Raw genomic sequence first — 21876 nt, forward strand, 5'->3', positions numbered from 1 at the left:
CTTTTACCAAATAAAGATAAGAACAACGCTAGAATATAAGAACATTTCATTCATTGCTTGAAATTACACATTGTAAAGTACTACATTTTCTTAAAAGCATAATAAATAAAAACACCACCCAAGGGTAGCATGGACGATGTGAGTTCGTTATTCTGGGTCTGCAAATTGCGAACTGTGTCTCGTAATAGCCTAATCTGGTCTTCCTTCTCCCCGATCCTCTCCCAAAGAACCCAGATGCTATTATTAGTGTCTCAGAGATACCCCTCCAGTTGAAGCTCCCTTGCGGTTTTCCTCTCATTCAAAGCCATCTTTCTTTCTTTCATTTCCTACCGATGATTGAATAATGTTCAAAATGAAATCTGATATTTCCTCTCATCCAACCCCTCTTTTTATACACCTCATTCCCCACTTTATCAAAACACAACAGTTCACATAGTCAACAGTCACACCTTTTCATTTTCTTGACCGTTCAAAGACCTCTCATATATATCCCTTAACTGTTAAACTCCCAAAACACTCTCTTACTTCCCCAGATACATGAAATCTACTTACGCACCAATGGCGTCATAAATACTCTAATAATAATAATAAGTAAATTTCTTAATCATATTATTATTACACAAACAGCCTCAAGTTACTTACTTAATCAAATAACAAATGGAACGGACTTCCTAAAGAAAGCCACCCTCGTCAGGGAGGACCCCTACAACACAAATCGAAAAACAAGTCACAACACAAGTCATATAGACCATTTAAAAAACAATTGATCAAAACAAGCTATATAGATCATTTCAAAAAAAATCGATCACTTTTACAGAATATTAAAAAGTTTATCACAAGCTGCCACGGATAGTCACATAAAAGTATTAAACAACAGTTCAAAAGAAATTCAAGATAAAACATAAATTACACGACCAACTAGAAAGTCTACTAGAATAACTGTCAAGGCCAAATACTAGATAAATAATTCATAATAAAATGAATAAAAGCGAACTTCGCACTTAATTTCATTATTCCTTAGGAAGCTCAGCTTGAGATGCAGTTGGATCGGGAATATGAGGAACAACTCCTTCTTGCAAAACATCTAGGTTCACCATCTTCGGATCATCGCCTCCTTAGCAACCCTCTCGGCCTCCAGCTGCTCTTTCTCCTTGGCAACTTTCTCGGCCTCCTGTTGTTCCTTTTCCATCCTCTCTAACTTCAACGCCCTGAAATGGCCTATAGTATGTAGCTGGAGGTTCACAACATTCCCCTCTCCTATAAACGTCAAGCAGTCATTGAATCCGTCTTCATGCATTGAACCAGGTTTCTCATATAGCAAGGCTTCATATTCGGAAGATTTCAAAAACTTGGCTACATTATCATTATATGTGATAAGGGCCTCCTGCTTCACCTTATCCAATATTTCAGTCACCTTTCGAACCTCTTCAGTTTTTATAGTCAACTCCTTCCCCAACCTTTTCATTTCAGAACAAATGCTCTCAACCATGCCTTGTAATGACTGCATCATCTCTAATCTCACCTTTTTATCCTCTTCTAAGCTGTCAATCTCCTCATTTTCAGACTTAAGCACCTCCTGCAACTCCTCATGGTTTTTCTTCAACTCTTTAAGTTGTATAAGAAACTCATCCTTAGCCTTCCTCTCAGTTTTCACCTTTTCATGCTTCACTTTTATCTTTCCTTTACTTTTCTCGACCCTTTCGGTTAAATTAATAACGCGATTCCCCAACTGAAATGGTAAAGGAAGAAGAAGGGGAAAAATAAGAAGTGGGAAGGAAAATATACGTGTACAAAGTTCTAACAAAGTCAAAAAACTCACCTTTTCTAGCACTTCCTTAGTCCGTATGACAGCGTCAACATCCGACTGGGTTCTATCTTCTTCCGATCAGTAGAGTGGGAGAATGCCCCTAACACCCCCATTAGATTAGCACTTCCACTTCCTTCATCCAACCAATCTTCATCTAAAAGAAAATAATAAGAGGAATAAAAAGCCATGCTAGAAAATCTCGAAGAAGTAAGCGAATGAAGTAAGGGAAGAAAGAGAATCTCGTCTCACCCGTTGTAAAACGGAGATGGTACACTTCTGAACCTTCTTCACTTCTTGTCTTCCTTGCACCCAACACCAAACTTGTACCCTAAACGGGTCCCTTCGAGATTTCTTTTCCTTTTGACGGGATTATAAAAATGTCCCCTACGGACAAAACGACGAAATCCCCCTCTTCAACACCGGTACCTGAAGGCTCGAGGATCTTTCTCTTTTACCCGTCCTCCTTTATTGCCTTTTTGCTGGCAGATTCAGATCCTGATGGCTGCACTTCTGAAAGCCTTTTCTCCCATACTAATAGTTTCTATTCATTCACAGCCTTAACATGATTAACAGCATTCCCCTAAGACGTCTCATCCATTTTCCTTAGCTTACTATTGTCTTTCAATTGCCTTTTTGAGCCAATTTCAATATCTTCAAACGATTCATATGCTCAGGAATAGGCAAATCTCATAGCAACACTGAAACAAAAGGAGATTACTGTCATTTCCCACAATATGAACCAAATTTCAATAAACTATAGTGACCACAATCAAAATATTTATACAAAAAATGATAGAAGGTGTATAAACGTGAAAAGGAAAGCAAAGTATGTGATTACAGTTATGGGCTCAAAGGAATTGGGCACCCCAAAAGTCTTTTACCGAGCACAATCCTTCTTTCTTCCCCTACAAACTGGGTTTCATAATCCTTTTCATTCTCCTCCAAATTCTCAAGCCTACGAATTGCTTCTATAATCCCACCCGGCCTCTTATACTCTGACAAGTAGGCCAAATCCCCCTTTTAAATTTTAAAAATTCTTCATGCCAACCTTTATTTGATGAAGGGCCTGCCACAAATAACCCTCCTAAGGTCGATGCACCACTCCAATGAATCTCTTACAAAGGATAATAATTCCTTGATCATTGCATCTTGTGTAAAGACCAGAATAAGTTTAAAGTCGGCTCCAATCCTAACTTCGTACACATGGAGATAAACGCACAAACTTTCTTGCACCGAATTAGGGCCTAACTGCCATATACCAATTCCCATCTCACGCAGAAACATATGGAAAAAACTATGCATTGGAAGCCGAAGGCCAGATCTGAAGGCATCTAACTAGATACCTACCCAACCCTCTCCCCCCTCTTTGTCAAAGATTTTTTCCTTCTACAGGCAACCTAATCTTGTATTCCTCCGGAATCTGGAAAGCATAAATCATTTCGCCAAAATGTTGTGTATATGTTGTGTACTTGATGATTTCATGAACAAAACACCATGGTAGATTTTACTTAGTGAAAAATGTAGCACTCGACGGATAAGGAGTATAGTCCCGACGGATAACACAATATAGTCCCGACGGATGATGACTTATTACACATCGAGTGAGTAGCTTATGTAACAATAAGTCTGTAGCACATTTCTGCATACACATTGTTTAGAATATGTAGTAGTATTTAAGTCATGATTGACTTTATCTAGATATGTAGAATAGGTTGATTAATTGTACATAGATGATGTCTTGTAATTCTGCATAAATAAAATGAAGTCAAGTGCCTGATTGCTACCCGACGGATAAACAACAATGAATTCGACGGATGATCAGTAACTCGACGGATGATCATGAACCCGACGGATAAAGAATTCAAATATCTATTGACAGTGACAACACAGTCACATGCATCGAGTGGATGCAAATGGAATGTGGTAGTCTATTCAACTGGGTTTTTGAGAACAAAGAAGCATTGCCATTTCCATGCTATTATGAAGATATTTAAAGATGCTGGAATAGAGTAATGAAGTAGCATTGTAATAGACTCGATAGTTTTTGTTTTATTATCTTGTCTTGTTGCTTTGTAATCTTGGTGATATATAAACCAAGAAGCAGCAAATAGAATAGCAACTAACCAACTGAGGAACTAAGCAGAATAGAAAGAAACATTTGTAAGCTGAATTCTTAGCATTTCTCTCATTCTTAGTTGTTATTATTTTGTAAGCAGATGTGAGCTTTTTGCACACATAGTTCTCTCGATATAAATTATATATCTCTGGTGGAATCATTCAAATCCACCAGAAAGTTTTGAAAGACTCTTGTTTTTAATTACTTGTGTTTTGATTCATATCAAGTGATTATTCCGCATTCTGCTAATCAATTCACACTGATATATATATATATATATATATATATATATATATATTTGAGTTAGAATAATTTTATTCAAGAAAAAGGTTCAAGAATTCCATTCAACCCCCCTTCTGTAATTCTTGTTATATTGTTAAGGGACTAACAATTGGTATCAGAGCAAACTCTTAACAAACAAAGAGTTTAAATAATAAAACAATACAGCAAGATGAACAAGAAGGATGTTGGAGTCAAGATTCCTTTTCTGGATAAAGATAATTACCATCATTGGAAGGTAAAGATGCATCTTCATTTGCTTGCTCAAGATGAGGCCTATGTGGATTGCATAGAAAGAGGCCCTCATGTACCAATGAGAGCTGCAAGTGGAAATGAGCCATATGTCCCCAAGCCAAGGCATGAATGGTCTGATCCTGACATTGAACAAGTCAGAAGGATAAAGAGGCCATGAATATTCTGTTCAATGGAGTTGATGGTGATATGTTTGACAACATCATCAATTGCAAAACTGCCAAAGATGTTTGGGACACTATACAGATTATCTGTGATGGCACTGAGCAAGCCAGAGAAAACAAGATACAGCTACTGATTCAGCAATATGAGCATTTTTATAGTGAAGAAAGTGAGTCTCTCACTGACATTTTTAGTAGGTTTGAAAAACTACTAAATGCTCTAAAGCTGCATGGAAGGGTCTATCAGACAAAAGACTCCAATCTGAAATTCCTTAGATCTCTTCCAAAGGAATGGAAACCAATGACAGCCTCATTAAGAAACTCACAAGATTATTAGGAGTTTACTTTGGAGAGACTGTATGGCATCCTGAAAACTTATGAGCTTGAAATAGAGCAAGATGAGAGGATGGAGAGAGGAAAGAAGAAAGGAGGATCCATTGCACTAGTTGCTGAGTTAGAGAAAGAGAAGGAGATGAAGATGGAAGTTGTTGAGTCAACTTCAAGGGTCTGTGAAAGCAAGGGCAAGGGGCTTGCAGTAGAAAATGAAGATTCTTTGAGCCAAGATAACATGGAAGACATTGATGAACATTTAGCATTTCTTTTCAGAAGATTTGCCAAGCTCAAGTTTAAAAAGAACTTTGGAGCATCCAAGCCAAATAGAAACATGGTGGATAAATCTAAATTCAAATATTTTAAATGTGGCTTGGCAGGGCATTTTGCCAGTGAGTGTAGAAAGTCAGATTCCAGCAAGAAAAAGTTTGAGCCTGTGGGTTATAAGCAAAAATACTTTGAGCTGCTCAAACAAAAGGAAAGGGCTTTCATTACACAAGAAAATGACTGGGCAGCAGATGGTCTGGATGAAGATGAAGATGTCAGTTATGTCAATCTAGCCCTGATGGCCAAGTCTGATGAAACAGAAACAAGTTCTTCAAGTAATCAGGTAATTACCACAAACCTTGCACATTTATCTAAAGCTGAGTGTAATGATGCTATAAATGACATGTCTATAGAGTTATATCATTTGCGTGTTACACTTAAGTCTCTTACTAAAGAAAATGCTAAAATCAAAGAAAACAATTTATTCTTGAGTGAGAGAAATAATGTGCTAGAGTCTCAATTCATTGATTTTGAAAAATTATTAATTGAGTGTAAGATTGCCAAGGAGGAATTAACTGAGTCCTTGAAGAAAGAAGAAATTTTAAAGAAGCAGCTTGAACATGAACAGGAGGTGATTAAGGCATGGAAAACATCTAGAGATGTCCATGCTCAAATCACCAAAGTTCAAGGAATCGAGTCCTTCTGTGATGCAGCCTGGAAAAAGAATAAGGAGAAACTAGAACCAAATTTGGTGGATGGAGTGCTAACAGATGTAGACTCGACGGATGATGAGGGTCATCCGTCGGATAATCAAAAGGGTTATCCGTCGACTGATAAAAATTCTCATCCGTCGGTTGTGAGCAATCCTATCAGTAAAGCCAAACTTGTTAAGCTGAATGAAAAGTATGGATCTGTTTCCAAGAACTTTGTTTCAGGATAATTGAGTCAAGTTAAGAAAGGGAAAAAGGCTAATGTTGGTCACATGACTGCCAAACAGTTAAGTGACAGACTTGAAAAGATTGAGGTGAAAAAGAAGCTAAAAAGAAAAATAATTGAAATGGTAAAGTAGGGATTAACAAACACAATAACTACACACCTGATAAATATGCTCCTAGAAAAATCTGTCAAGTGTGGTAGTGTAAATCATTTGTCTGTTAATTATAAATCTGCCATGCCTACTTCCATGTTTGTGCCACCTCACCTTCCCAATATGAATGTCATGCCTCCCATGCCTATAAATGCTATGTCCACAAAGAATATGAATGCACAGTTTGCTAATATGTCATTTGCACCTAATCCCTATTATGCTGCATTTAGTATGCCACAAATGCCATTTAGCATGCTTTACTGGAATAACATGTTCACTAATAGCATGCCATTCTCTGTTAATTATAATATGCATGATAATTATGTTACAATGAATGGTTTCAAAGGCTCAACTCAAATGACTAAGGATGAATCTGAAATTCCCAAGTCAAATGAGATAAAGCCTAAGAAACAGAAAAAGAAAGCTAACAAGGCAGGACCCAAAGAAACTTGGGTACCAAAATCAACTTGATTTGATTTTGATGTGTTCAGGGAAACAGAAAGAATCTTTGGTACTTGGATAGTGGTTGTTCAAGACACATGACTGGTGATTCTACCTTGCTCACAGAGTTTAAGGAGAGAGCTGGCCCAAGTATTACTTTTGGAGATGACAACAAGGGTTATACTGTGGGATATGGCTTGATTTCAAAGGACAATGTCATCATTGAGGAGGTTGCCTTAGTGGATGGTCTCAAACACAATCTGTTGAGTATCAGCCAGCTTTGTGATAAAGGAAACTCAGTAACCTTCAACTCAGAATCTTGTGTTGTGACTAATAAAAGAAGCAACAAAGTGGTTCTCACTGGTGTGAGGAAAGGAAATGCATACCTAGCTAATTTTAACTCATCTAATGCAGAATCTGTTGCTTGTCTTCTCAGTAAAGCAAGTCAGGATGAAAGTTGGCTATGGCACAAGAAGCTATCCCATTTAAAGTTCAAGACCATGAATGAGCTAGTAAAGAAAGAACTGGTTAGAGGCATTCCTCTAGTGGAGTTTTCTAAGGATGGATTGTGTGATGCCTGCCAAAAAGGGAAACAAATTAAAGCATCATTCAGGAAGAAACTTGATTCAACAATTGAAGAACCTTTGCAACTGCTACACATGGATTTGTTTGGACCAGTCAACGTGTTGTCCATCTCAAGGAAAAGATTTTGCCTAGTAATTGTAGATGATTTCTGAAAGTTCTCTTGGACATATTTCCTAAAGTCTAAAGATGAGGCTAGTGAAATCATCATCAATCACATAAGGCAAGTCAATAATCATCCTGATTTCAAAGTTAGAAGAATCAGGAGTGACAATGGAACTGAGTTCAAGAATTCTATCATGAGAGCATTTTGTGAGGAAAATGGGATTTTGCATGAGTTTTCAGCAGCAAGAACTCCACAACAGAATGGAGTAGTGGAAAGGAAGAACAGATCACTTATTGAAGCTGTCAAGACAATGCTTGAAAAATCTAAGCTGCCAACATATTTTTGGGCTAAAGCTGTAAATACTGCATGCTACACTCAGAATATTTCCCTGGTTAATCAAGCAAGATGCATGACACCCTATCAATTGTTCAAGAATAAGAAGCCAACTCTAAACTTTCTTCATGTCTTTGGCTGCAAATGCTATATTCTGAGAAATCAAACTGACCAAAATGGGAAGTTTGATGTTAAAGCAGATGAAGGAATTTTTGCTGGATATGCTGTTGGTAAAGCATATAGAGTTTACAATCTAAGAACCAACATTTTCGTGGAATCAATACATGTTGTGTTTGATGATAAAAAGATTGAAGGACTTCAAGATGGAGATTACCATGAGAGCCTCAAATTCAACAATGTGGAGATGGTCAGTGATGACAGTGACGATGAAAGTGATCAAGAAACAGTATCAAAGGATAATGCAGAAAAATCTACTACCAATGAAGCACAAAATTCAACATCTGTCGAATTACAAAATGCTTCATCCGTCGGGAGGCAATCTGCTTTATCCATCGGGAGACAACCAACTTTATCCGTCGGTACTCAAAATTCACCATCCGTCGGGTTATCAAAAGAAGCTGGGAGTCAAGATAGATCACTTACAGAAAGTTCCCTTTTCTCAAATCAAAGATCCACAAACTCAGGGGGAGTTTCTATCAATAAAAACTCAATCACACATCAAGACAACAATGAGGCCTCTTCATCTAGAGCTAATCTACCTCAACAAAGGAAATGGACAAAAGATCACCCATTTGAACTCATAATTGGTGATGTTTCTTCTAGAGTTCAAACCAGGAGAGCAACTCAAGAAGAATGTCTATACAGCAGCTTTCTTTCCAAGGAAGAACCAAAGAAGGTAGAAGAAGCTTTGTTGGATCCAGATTGGATTTAGCTATGCAGGAGGAGCTAAATCAATATGAAAGGAATGATGTATGGAAGCTGGTGCCCAAGCCTAAAGGAAAGATTCCAATAGACACTAAATGGGTATTCAGAAACAAGATGGATGAAAATGGCATAGTAGTCAGGAACAAAGCTAGATTGGTTGTTAAGGGCTATTGTCAACAAGAAGGAATAGATTTTGATGAAATATTTGCTCCTGTTGCAAGACTTGAAGCCATCTGAATCTTCTTAGCCTATGCAGCCCATGCCAATTTCAATGTCTATCAAATGGATGTCAAAAGTGCCTTTTTGAATGGAGATTTGGAGGAGGAAGTCTATGTCAGTTAACCTCCTGGTTTTGAAGATCCAAATTTTCCAGAACATGTCTATTATCTTTTGAAAGCACTTTATGGACTGAAGCAAGCACCTAGAGCCTGGTATGACACTTTATCAAAGTTCCTTTTGGAAAATCACTTCACAAGAGGTACTGTAGATAAAACTTTATTATTTAGAAATGTTAATGGCTCTAGTATACTTGTTCAAATTTATGTAGATGACATTATTTTTGGCTCTACAGATGAGAAAATTTGCAAAAAGTTTGCCAAATTGATGCAAAGTAAGTATGAAATGAGTATGATGGAAGAACTAACTTACTTTCTTGGTTTGCAAGTTAAGCAAGTTAGTGATGAAATATTCATTAGTCAAACTAAATATATTTTTGATCTCTTAAAGAAGTTTGATCTAATGGATTGCACATCTGCAAAAACTCCCATGGCTACTGCAACTAAGCTTGAATTAAACACTACTGAAAAGTCTGTGGATATTTCAAGTTATAGGGGCATGGTTGGCTCACTTCTGTACTTAACAGCTAGTAGGCCAGATATAATGTTTTCTACATGTTTATGTGCTAGATTTCAGGCTGATCCTAGAGAATCTCACTTAATAGCTATTAAGAGAATTTTCATATATCTTAAGGGAACACCAAAACTTGGCATTTGGTACCCTAGAGATTCTGGTTTTGATATAACTGGTTATTCAGATGCAGATTATGCAGGTTGTAGAATTGATAGAAAAAGTACAACAGGAACCTGTCAATTTCTAGGAAACAAGCTTGTGTCCTGGTTCAGTAAAAAGCAAAATTCAGTTTCTACTTCTACAGCTGAAACTGAATATATTGCTGCTAGCAGTTGCTGTGCACAGATTTTATGGATGAAAAATCAATTGCTAGACTATGGTTTGCAAGTTGAAAGGATTCCTATTTTCTGTGATAACACAAGTGCAATTGCTATCACTGAAAATCCAGTACAAAATTCAAGGACAAAGCACATAGACATCAAGTACCACTTCATAAGGGAACATGTAATGAATGGTACTGTGGAACTACACTTTGTTCCAAGTGAGAAGCAGCTTGCAGATATTTTTACCAAGCCACTGAATGAGTCCACCTTTTCAAGGTTGGTAAGTGAGTTAGGTATGCTTAATTATCCTTAAATCTATGTGAGATAATCTGCAAGTTGAAATGCAGCCAGAAATTTAATTGATTTTTCAGTCTTGGATGAAATTTTGGCTAAGTCAAAATTTACATCTCGACGGATGATCTTTATCCATCGAATTTGATCATCCGTCGGTATACTATTTGCTAATAAAAATCAATTATTTTTCTGGATTATTTTATGACTCAACGAATAACAGTTTATCCTCATCCGTCGAATTGTCTTAATCTTAGCCGTTAATTTCCTGAACATTATCCATCGAGTATACTTACAGTTTGTAAGCATAACACGGCGGATAATGGGTGGAATTTTTACAGTTTATTTTTCAAACGTCTATTTTAGGCAATTTTCATTGGTTGCTTTATTTTACTTTATTATTTTTTAACAGTTATTTTTGAGATAGTATAAAAGCTTATTTCATTTCAATTGCTTTTCTTTTATCATTCTCAATCGACTGCTCAAATTTCTTTCTCTTTCAAAGCACTTACTCTCTCTCTTTAAGCTCTTATTCTCTAACAATGGTACATGTTGTAAAGATTATGTCTCAAACTGGGTTCATTTATGAGAAGAACAATTTCACTGCACTGGTGAACAAGGGGATTCAGCATTCTGGTGACTATCACAAGATGATGGACTTTGTGAAGAATTGCAAGCTTAGCTATGCCATGCTGGAATCACCCACAATCTTTTGTGAAGTTGTTGAAGAGATGTGGAACACTGCTACTTACAACTCAACAGATAAGACCATCACTCTAACCATCAAAGGTAAGGAAATTTGTATCAATAGTGATGTTATAAAAGCATGTTTCAAGATTCCTGATAACACCGTGACCTCACCACACACTGACACTGACATAATCAATATGCTTAATTCCATGAACTATGCTCTTTCTACTTCAAAGTTAAGTGACATTAGGAGATTGGGTCTTAGGAAAGAATAGAGTTTTATGTGTGATGTAGTGACAAAGGTCTTTTCAGGTAAAGTCAGTAATTTTGATTCAGTCAATATCTCCATGCTTAACATGCTCTACATGCTAGTTACAGATAAGTATTTCAATTTTAGTGACCTTCGTCTGTTTGAGTTGGGCTATAAGTTAGGAGAGTTAAATAAGAGGGGTAAAAGTGTTTATTATGCTAGATTTTTCATGATGTTAGCTAACCACCTCTGTGAAGAAATTGTGCTTGAGAACCCAAACAACAAATTAGATTGTTGGGTTCAAGAGAGAAGGCTCATTGCAGATTTGAACAGGGCCAATCATCACAAGGATGTGCCATAGTTTTATTTCTTTGTAATGGAAGCACCTCAGGTAAGTGAGGTAAGTTCATCTATCCCTACTACTGTTCCAACCTCACTAATTTCTTTGAGTTCTAGTGTGGCTATGGAAACTGTGTCAATGACCCAACAGTTACCTACCCAAGCTACCAAAACCGCAAAAATTTCAAAACCCAAATCTAAGAAAGCCCCATCTAGTATCTCTTAAAAGATGCCAGTTGCAAAATCCATCAAAACCAAAGAGGGGAGTGTGAAGATGGGCAAGATAGGTGAGGGAAGGGGTGAACATAAAAGAAACCCTAAGGATAAGGATGGAGAGTTGAGTGGTTCCCAGCCTAACCACACTGTAGTTTCCCAACAAATTGCAGTGCTTAAAAAGGATAAAAGCTCATTTCTAGTTGCATCCTCCCAAAAGGATGTAGCTATTGAACAAAGCTCTCAACCAAGAGCACAGGCCAAGAGGGTTAGGGACACAAGCTCACCCCAAACTTATGCCAGAAAGAAGAAATCTAAAACCCTTGGGGATGCACAGGGTACACACATTGTGTAAACTGGTGCTAAAGACACAGTCACTTCACCTTCACAAATTCAGTTTGATGTGGCTCCAATAAATGTGGAGTCACAACCAAAATCTCTAGTAATAGAAGCACCTCAAACACCTAACTCACCCACAAACTCACTGGATGTGGATATGATAAACACATCAATTCCTGATTCCCCTTCTTTAACTTTGTTGGGGAAGCCAAAATCTAGTGCAAGTGAGCATCATCTTTTAGATGATTAGTTGGCTCACTTGCCAATTCTTTCAGGAACTGTTGAATCATCTGTGCCCAAAATATCTTCAATCAGCACAAAGTCCACAATAGTTTCTATTCCTAGTTCATTCATTTCTACTCTCTCAACGGATATTGCTCATCCGTCGAGTAGTGATTGTATCCCAACGGATAAGCTTAACAGCAGTTATCCGTCGGATAGCAAAACCACTCACCCGATGGATATCACTCATCCGTCGAGTATCTCTGTACAGCATCAAACTTCATCTATTTCGAGTGCAGAAGAATTAGTGGTTGTACAATCACTATTAGGATTGAGAGAGAAGAGTGTTTTGAGTGAGAGTCTGGGTTGCTCCCAGGAAAAAGGAGAGGAAATAAGTGAAACTATGCAAACCATTTCTTCAGGATTGGCAAAAGAGAGTGAGAGGAGTCCCACCTTAGATGGTGAAGGTGAAGGTGTGAGAGTGGGGAGCCAGGGTGAGACCCTGATGTAATAAAAGAGAGAAAACGAGAGAAATGCAGGTACTGGAGCTATAAGGATGGATGTCATTGCTAGTGAGTCAATGAATGTCGAGGATGCAGACAGGGATGGACTATCTCAGCAACCTCAAGATGTAATAGATTCCACCTCCCTTGATGCTGAGGCATTTACTCACCCTGTTCCAGCTTATCAACTTCTAGCCGAATAGGGCAATGACAATGCAGAAAGGATGCTCAATCTGGTGCATACCACTCAGTCTATGCTAAGAGCTAAGGATGCCATCACAGCTTTGCCATCTACAGCTGGTGATGTGGATTATGAGACTGGTGGTTCAGCTAATTTCTTTGGTGATAGAAGTGGGGATAGTGAAGATGAAGCAATGGACATAGGGGGAGAAGTAGGTTCCAGTTCAAGATCAGGTATGCCATCATGGGCATTTTCAAAGCACTGTGATGAGCACTACTTCAAGACAACCCTGATCCAACTAATTAATCAGACAAATACTACTCTTCAAACCACTACAAATGCCAGCACCAAGAAGCTCCTTCAGGCACATCTAGCCTCTCTGCAACTTCAACAAATTCAAGGCTTCCAACATGCTAGGGATGTAAACACCATCAAGGGTGATATTGAGCAGATGAAGAAGGCCATTTCAGACAAGATGGATTCTAAGCTTCCAGAAAATATAATGCTTGATATCAAGAGGCAATTAAGGAACAATTATGAACTTGCAACCAAGATAGATGCCTTGGATACGAGAATGTCAGCCATGGAAGCATCTTTGACAGCCATTCATCTTCATCAATCCCAACAGACAGATTTACTTCAAAAACTGGTGGCTGCTCAAACTTTCTCCACTACTCAACTTGATGATAACAAAAAGGGGGAGAAAGGACCAAGTGAGGGCGAGAGGCTTCAAATTCAAATCAGTAAAGTAATTGTGCCTTCAATTACTATCTCAAAGCCACCAGTTATAGACAGTATAGATCTGATCAATACAGCAGCAGCCAACATAAGAGCAGCTGATAAGGAGAAGTTGAGTTTAGTCAACTGGGAAAAAATTGATGAGGACATACAAGAAAAATTTGGGCTAGTTAAGGAGTCAGTAAAGTCAGCCATCCATCACTCTCAAGTCAAGAAGATTTCTGTGAATGAGATGAGCATGAACTATCTGGAAAGGGGACAGCCATCCTGCATCAAATCTCCAAACGCTGAAATAATTCTGAAACCAAGGGTGAACTATTCAAAATCATCATTGAGGAACCCTTTGGATATTGTGTATGAGACACCTAAGCCTGATGAAAAGAAGCTTCTGTCAAGGTCAATTGCTTTCTACAAAGATCCAGCTGATTCAGCTTCTAAAAGGAGAATTGCTAAAATTTTCAGGATTGGGAAAGAAATTTGTGTGGTGGCTGGACATCCTCAATTTGCTCAAGTAAAGAGAGAAGAAAAGGCTAGATTGAAGCAGGAAAAGAAGCAAGTTGCTCTATATGCTAAAAAGACTAAACAAAAGAAAGATCAAATTGCTATCTTGGCCAAGCTACATGCTATAAATTCATCACAACAAATTCCTGCTCAGCCATCTGAAATCATTGAATCAAAGAAGCAAGTTGAACAACAGAAGAAATCTCCAAAAATCAAGGAATTGGCTAAAAGAACCAAAAGAAAACTGGACATTGTTGATAAGGAATTAGAGAATCAGTTTCCCAAGGAATCCACTCCAACTACAACTCAAACATCAAAACCCCCTGTGGTATTTGAAAATATCAAAGTGGTGGATCCCTACAGGAACATTCATGGTGAACCTATTGTGCCTAAGGATGAGCCAATAGAATGGGAGAACATACCAATTTCTCACTTCAATCTGCCAATCCTTGGCAAGCCAAGAAGAACAAAGTCAAGAGCAGTCAAGAAAGTGAAGTTGTCACCTCTCAAATCCAAATCTGTAGTCAAAGCTCAATCTAAAGTCAATAAGGGAGATTACATGTACTTGTGTGATATCAAAGAATTTTCTGATCTAAACCTCTATCTAGATGAACTAGATGAAGTGAGAGGAATTGATGCATACAGAAACCTACCTGAAAGTTAGTGTTCAAGTACAAAGGAGGAAAGGAAATTCAGTGGCCACTTCACAGGATCCTTCAAGAAAGCCAAGTTGTACTGATTAAGGTTTATTCATCTTTCAAGAAGAACTTTGGGTTCAATATTACTGCAAGAAGATTGGTACTGAAGAAGATTGAAGAGCTAAGGAGTGTTAGAGCTAAAGATGCACTTCCAAAGACTCTAATTATCCCTTACACAGGGAGAAGAGTGCATCTAAGGCCCTACTGGCTGATGGAGTTCATGGATGACAAAGGAGTGAGAAGATTTTTCAGATTAGAAGACCAATTGAGCATCTCTAGCAATGAGACTCTCTTGGAAATGCAAGAAAAGCTAAATCTCTCAGAATCTGATGAACTGGAATTCCACAGGCAGCTCCAAAATCAGATTGAAGAAAACAACAGAAAGTTTGGAAAGAGATCCAGACCTTCAAGGAACTAGATAAATCTGCTCAAGCTAGAGGAGCATCTTGAAAATGACTGTGAACAAAACTTTGTACATTTTGTAAATTGAAGTACTTTTCAGTATTATCTACTTTCTTTTAAAGTTATATTTTTAGGGTGTTTTGTTATCATCAAGTATCTCTTAATTTATGCCTACAATTCCGGTAGACATAAATTGGGGGAGATTGTTGTGTATATGTTGTGTACTTGATGATTTCATGAACAAAACACCTTGGTACATTTTACTTAGTGAAAAATGTAGCACTCGACGGATAAGGATTATAGTCCCGACGGATAACTCAATATAGTCCCGACGGATGATAACTTATTATCCATCGAGTGAGTAGCTTATGTAACAATAAGTCTGTAGCACATTTCTGCATACACATTGTTTAGAATCTGTAGTAGTATTTAAGTCATGATTGACTTTATCTAGATATGTAAAATAGGTTGATTAATTGTACATAGATGATGTCTTGTAATTCTGCATAAATGAAATGAAGTCAAGTGCTTGATTGCTACCCAACGGATAAACAACAATGAATTCGACGGATGATCAATAACCTGACGGATGATCAGTAACTCGACGGATGATCATGAACCCGATGGATAAAGAATTCAAATATCTGTTGACAGTGACAACACAATCACATGCATCGAGTGGATACAAATGGAATGTGGTAGTCTATTCAACTGGGTTTTTTATAACAAAGAAGCATTGCCATTTCCATGCTACTATGAAGATATTCAAAGATGCTGGAATAGAGTAATGAAGTAGCATTGTAATAGACTCGATAGTTTTTGTTTTATTATCTTGTCTTATTGCTTTGTAATCTTGGTGATATATAAACCAAGAAGCAGCAAATAGAATAGCAACTAACCAACTGAGAAACTAAGCAGAATAGAAAGAAACATTTGTAAGCTGAATTCTTAGCATTTCTCTCATTCTTAGTTGTTATTATTTTATAAGCAGCTGTGAGCTTTTTGCATACATAGTTCTCTCGATATATATTATATATCTCTGGTGGAATCATTCAAATCCACCAGAAAGTTTTAAAAGACTCTTGTTTTTAATTACTTGTGTTTTGATTCATTTCAAGTGATTATTCCGCATTCTGCTAATCAATTCACACTGATATATATATATATATATATATATATATATATATATATATATATTTGAGTTAGAATAATTTTATTCAAGAAAAAGGTTCAAGAATTCCATTCAACCCCCCTTCTGTAATTCTTGTTATATTGTTAAGGGACTAACACAAAATATTTATCATCAAAATTTGGAGGCTTATTAATGTATTCCAAATCCCTTAAGGCCTTCTCCAATGCTTTGTGAGGAATTGTCCCATACTTTTTTAAAAGGTAACAACTAACTTCTGTTAAGTGGCATTTATATCCACTTAGAACGCTTCGTAAAGGCTCGAATTGGTGTTTTGTACTCAAATTGTTTGTGTTTTTTATGTGTTTTTGTAATATTTTTCATTTCAGGGTATAATCGGAAGAAGGACTGGTTATTGCATGATTATTGCTTAGAAGAGTATTAGGATGGAGCCTCGGTTGATTGCGTGAAAGAGTATAGCATTTGAAGGAAAGAAAATAAGACATAATCCAGTTTTTCCAGAAGCTTAGGGCGGCCGCGCTACACTTAGGAGCGGCCGCGCCGGACTCACAGCGGCCGCGCTAGGTCATTTTCTTAGAATCCTGATTCTTATAGAAGATTGATCTACTGGTCTCCTGATTTATTTGGGCTGGTATTTAAAGACTTATTGAAGATGTTTTTTGTCACGCCCCCAACTTAAACAGAAAATTTAAATATAACTATTACAACATTTTAAAAGAAATAACATAACCAAATCCAAGATCTTACAGTTTAGGGTTTGGAACAGCCCAACACAACCAACTACTACATCTGATTTTAAATACCGAGTCCTCACACAAACTACTATCACTTATTCTACCTGAGCTCGAACATAAGCATCAGCATCACAGGTCTTACGGGCAGTCTGCTTGAATCTAACCATAGCTGCTAGCTGTAATATCAGGGTAAAGCAAGGAGTGAGCCAAATGCTCAACAAGTGCTAAACAATATGATATAAAACATAAATCAAGATATACATTAAAGAATGACAATGGAAAGACATAACCAATGATAATGAGGGATAAAACTTTGGGTGATGGCATCATTTTGTTTGTATCAAAACAATTTCAAAATCATACCGTTTAATCAAAATCATTTTATGACGCTACGGATTACAGCCGGTGATCAGCCGCAAAGTAATCCCGAACCTCGCTGGGTTCTAAAACATTAATGGGAATCCCTAGGCAACTTTTAAGCCGAATATAAGTGTGGAAAGGACTCGCGTCTCAGTCCAGATCCACCATTCAAAGAAAACATTTATCCCCCTTTGGGACTGAAAACCCTTATTTTATTTATTTCAAAAACTGATGTCGAATTATAACAAAATCTCTTTTTACAGTAAACATCTTCATCAAGGGATTATAGATCAACTCGAAATACGGGGAAATGGTACTAACTCTCAGAGGCATGAATCAGAAAACTATACTTTATTAGGGTAACTGAATGATTTTCATATATCAAAGTTTGGACAAGGGAATTTAGTGAGGATATTGGATATCATGAAGGGAAATGCCAAATTGGGCTTAAAGTAATGGTTTCTCATCAAGGTTCAAGTGTTGGATCATCAAGGAGGTAAGCTTCATGAATACTAAGGGTGTTAAGGTATGAAGAAATGATTTTTAGCTCAGGATATATCAGAATTGTCAAGTTTTAGGATAAGAAAGAGGGGTATCAATCAATGAGGAATCACTTTGATAAGTATCTAACTTTCAGGGTTCAAGGTAAGGTTCTATAGGGGTTCAAGTATCAGGATGAGATATCAATACTTAGGAATCATCAGCATGTTAATCAAGAGAATCAACCAAGAGTTATAACTGCCCTTTTCTTTTATCATGGCATTCGAATTACTTAATATACTATCATGATAAGTCTACTTTGCAATACGTACTCGAGGGTTCATGGCATCTCTATATAATTCAAAGGTAAACATAAAATACGCTTGATTTAATATATCAAATGATACGGGATAGTTGCAGCAATGTATGAACTATTAGCAGTAAATACGAAGGTCAAGTTGAATCACTTGCCTTGAGAAAGGCTGGTCTGGTCTGACTGGTAGGAGCAACTGGAGCTTCACTCGACCTTTATGGCAAGTTTTCTCTCGTCTCGAGATCCTACATAAATAATAATAATCCTCATTATAATATATTCTCACCAACTTAACCTATTTGCAACCCGAAATTAAACACGGATGGCACTTAGGCCTATATGCACTTAATTTTATATTCACTTTTAAATTACAATTGTACACACATAGCCACATAATCACATATCATATATTAATACCAAATAACACCATATACACCATAATGCAACACTAGGCTTGGATGATCTCGACTCACAACTTAAGTCACTTGGTCGCTAAACTAGACAAAGTCTTCAAATTTTGGCTTCCTAACTCGATGTGCCTTTACTAAACTATCCAAAACCTATTGACCCTTACCTGTGACTTTTGCTCTACTGACCTTATACTATCTTACAACTATGGTGGTCAACCTAAATCTCACTCCTAAGTGTTCTAAAACTATGTGATAAGTGAAAGCGCTCACAGTTGCAAATTTCAGAATGACAACTATGGTTTCTTGAGTGCATTAGACACTCTTAAACTACAAGTTTTCCTTCAAACCTTTTACACAAGACTCTCCTGACCTAAGGGCATCTCCCAAACTTGATGTGGCTCAAGGGCCTGGCTTGGGCCTTCTTGGGCCTAAGCTAAAAGTCCAAGGTTCCCCTGTTTTTCTGGGCAGAAAACGCCCTGACTTGAATTAACTTGTGACACCTGGTTCTAACTCATATCCTATGAACTATGGTTGGAAAAACTTCTCTGACACTCTCTCTAACTAAGGCTCAACAGGGACTAATGAGGGCCTACCCATGACATGGTCAAATCTCCCTATTTCTAAGTTGCAACAAAATTGTCCCCTGCTGGACAGATTTTGTTATTCTACTTGTGCACCTAACCAAATGACATGCAAACCTCCAACCAACACCTAAAATCTTTTATATACTCCCAATAATAACTTCTGGTGGCTTGGGCCTCAAAGTGCACATCAATAACATGGTCAAAACTCACTCTAAACCTCAGGGTACTAAACTGATTTTCTGCAGAAATTATAACTCTCATTTCTCCAAGGTTTTGACTTGACAAACTCAACTACCAACAACCCATTACCCAAACCAAGACTTAATCATGGTGATCTACTGAACTAACTCCCTTATTCTCAAAATAACTTTGGTGGAGATCATCCTTACCTAAGGTGCAATTATGGCAAAACAAAAGAAACTACACTTCACAACTCACAAATCATCAAGTTTTCGAAACAATAAGATATACATTTTTATAAAAGATGACCATGAATTATTACCATGCATCAAGGAGCATTAATCAATATTAACACCTTATTCCTACTGAAATTAAAGCTTACTAACAAAATCTTTCCAAATGATCAAAATCTTCCAATATTCCAAGAGAAATTTACATGCATGCATGTCTTCGAGTTTTACCAATCAAAGCAACATGTTTTCTAAATATATATTACCATGAAATTGACATGTAAGCCTATAATAAGCTATATCTAGATGATCACTTAGCATGCAAAGGGTTTTATCAAGACTTCAAAAAGATTTTCATGTTATCATCACAAAAACACACAAAGTGGAGCATGACAACCAAAACACCATCCATTCGGCTCCTATCAAGTCATGGCCGAATGGATTAGGGTGAAAACAACAATTGAATGAGTGTAACATACTCATGTCTAGCCATTCTCAACCCTTTTGCTACTATAACTCATGGTGAAAGCCTTGAATTCACAAGAATCAAGGATATTCACTTGGAGTTTTAACAACACACCACCATGCAAGGTCAACACATAAGTTTTTCTACTCTAAACTCTTAAGATATACAAGGACAACATGTAGGGAGTAGGATTACTTGATAATAGGATGATTGTTTGAGTGAGAAATGAAGAAAGAAGGGGATGGGGGCTCGGTTTTTGGGAATTGCCGAGAGGGGAGGGGGAAAAGCCGAGAGGGAGGGGAAGAAGGAGATGAGAGTGAAGTGGCGGGGTGAAGTGAAGTGATGATCACTTCTTTGAGTTGTTTTTATGTCTTGATTTGACTATAATGTGAGTGGGTTTGAGAAATGATAAGGGTATCCTTCTAGTTAGAACTAAGCTAACTTGCATGCAAGGTCAAGGAGGTAATTTGGCTACTAGTTCATGAGTTAGTGGGTTTGGAATTGTCCTCTTTGTCGTTGAAAAGAATGAAAGGGTGGTTTGCATGCAAGGGCTTTCTTGTAATTTGCTAAATATGACAACTAAAATTTATAAAGATTTGTTTTTATAAAATAAAATACAAGTTCAAAAATTATAAAATTTATACCATAAAATAACTTGGATTTTTAGAAATTTTATAAAACTACTTTTGAATTTTGTGAACAAATAACTTTTTAAAAAGATATTTATTCAAGGTTTAAGATATTCCTTATAAATCAAAAATGAAAGAATTAATTAAACTTTTGATTTGAAAAATCATATACCACATATCAAAAATTTAAGACGCAGATATTCTCATTTACACAAGCATACAATAGTTGAATATATTGGCATTCGGCTTTATAATTACACCAAATTTTACAATTAATATTACACGAAAATGCCGGTTGTAACATCCTCTCCCCCTTAAGGGATTCTGTCCCCAGAATCTAAGAGAACAGATGAGGATACCGGGAACGCATATCAGACTCTAACTCCCAAGTCGATTCTTCGACCTTAGGGTTCCTCCAAAGCACTTTTACTAACTTTACTGACTTATTTCTAAGGCTCTTCTCTTGCCAGTCGAGTATCTTAACCGGTTGCTCCACAAATGATAGGTCTGCCTGAATTTCTACAGGTTCATATTCTATCACATGGCTAGCGTCAGGATTATACTTCTTAAGCAACGACACATGGAACACATTATGTACATGCTGATACTGAGGTGGTAAGGCCAACTCGTAGGCCACCTTCCCTACTTGATTCAAAATTTCAAAAGGACCTATGTATCTAGGTGCTAACTTCCCTTTCTTGCCAAATCTAGACAACCCTTTTCTAGGTGACACCTTCAACAAAACAGCTTCGCCAATTTGGAATCGAACATCCTTACGCGCTGGATCCGCATACTTCCTCTGTCTATCTTGAGCAGCAAGCAACCTTTTCTGAATTAACTTGACCGAGTCATGCAACTGTTGTACCAATTCCGAGCCGAGAATCTTTCATTCTCCTACTTCGTCCCAACTTGTTGGTGATCTACATTTTTGACCGTACAAAGCTTCGTATGGTGGCATGCCGATACTGGAATGATAGCTGTTGTTGTAAGAGAATTCAATCAACGGTAAATGGTCGTCCCAACTTCCTGCAAAATCGATTGCACAACTGCGCAACATGTCTTCAATTGTTTGGATTATCCTTTCACTCTGGCCATCAGTCTACGGGTGGTACGCCGTGCTCATATTCAACTTTGTGCCCAGACATTCCTGAAATT

Source organism: Apium graveolens, chromosome 2 (genome assembly GCF_009905375.1).
Source record: "Apium graveolens cultivar Ventura chromosome 2, ASM990537v1, whole genome shotgun sequence".
NCBI classification, from domain to species: Eukaryota; Viridiplantae; Streptophyta; class Magnoliopsida; order Apiales; family Apiaceae; genus Apium; species Apium graveolens.